This window comes from Lepus europaeus, chromosome 4, assembly GCF_033115175.1.
Source record: "Lepus europaeus isolate LE1 chromosome 4, mLepTim1.pri, whole genome shotgun sequence".
Classification (NCBI taxonomy): Eukaryota; Metazoa; Chordata; class Mammalia; order Lagomorpha; family Leporidae; genus Lepus; species Lepus europaeus.
In genome coordinates this window covers 91,358,043-91,359,072 of record NC_084830.1, presented here as the reverse complement: position 1 = coordinate 91,359,072, position 1,030 = coordinate 91,358,043, and positions in this window count along the sequence as shown.

Genomic DNA, 1,030 nt, shown 5'->3' with positions numbered 1-1,030 from the left:
TGCAATTGCTGGGTTGTATGGTTGTTGAATAGTCAATTCATTGTGAAGTTAACTGCAAGTAAGAAATCATAGCTTTCATAAGATCCACTCCCCAAGTCTAATCTTAGTAGGTATTTGATATTTATTTTTTCTCTCAATTTTATCTTCTGCTAGTTGGGATAAAGAAGTGATGGAAACTTTCAAGTCTGAAAGAAACCAAATTTCTAGAATTTCTCCATGCTTCTCTCCATTCTGCTTGCAAACTGGCCATTTGTTTCTGAGCTGCTCTCTTTCTTGTAATTCTTTGGACATATGTAGTAAAACCATTTGATATACACTACTAAAATTCTGTTTTTCAGTCTTCTTTCTTAGAGCTAAATGTTCACTGGGCACCCAATGTACCTCAAAAGTTATCTCAATTTTACCAAATGTTTGCCACTGCATAACTTATTTCCTGCTTTGTGACTACTAAGCCGTTGTTATCCACATTTGAGTTACTGTATTTCTTGCTATCAATATCAAGACAAATTTGATTATGGTTTGGCCCAAACACCCCCAAATCTTGATGAGTAGCTGAACACAAAAAATATTTAATTCCCATACAAATAGTCTGCTTTGGGTTTCTGGGTGACATTAAAACCATGTGCTTCCAGGCAGTAGCTTAATTTTCAAGAGTTTTTGATACTGTTGCATCTCAAACCCACTGTGAAGATTCTTTCATGACAACATCAGAATACAGAAAGCACAGAGAAGTACTCATGGGCTCTTTAGTGCTACAGCCGAGAATAGTCATACATAATTTCAGTTTTTTAATGAATCATTAATGGAAGCTTCACTAGCATATATAAGTATAAGGGGAACAGGAAATGTGCTTCTTCTTGTGTCCAAGAAGGTAAAGAAAACTGGATATGGTGAGCACTAAGTGTAACAATGAATAATGACCATAGTTATGTCCATCGCTTTTATCACAGGCATAGCAGCTTACTCAACTCCACTGAATTCAAAAATTAAATAAAAATTTTCATCTTCATTCACTGGAGTCCTTGGATCC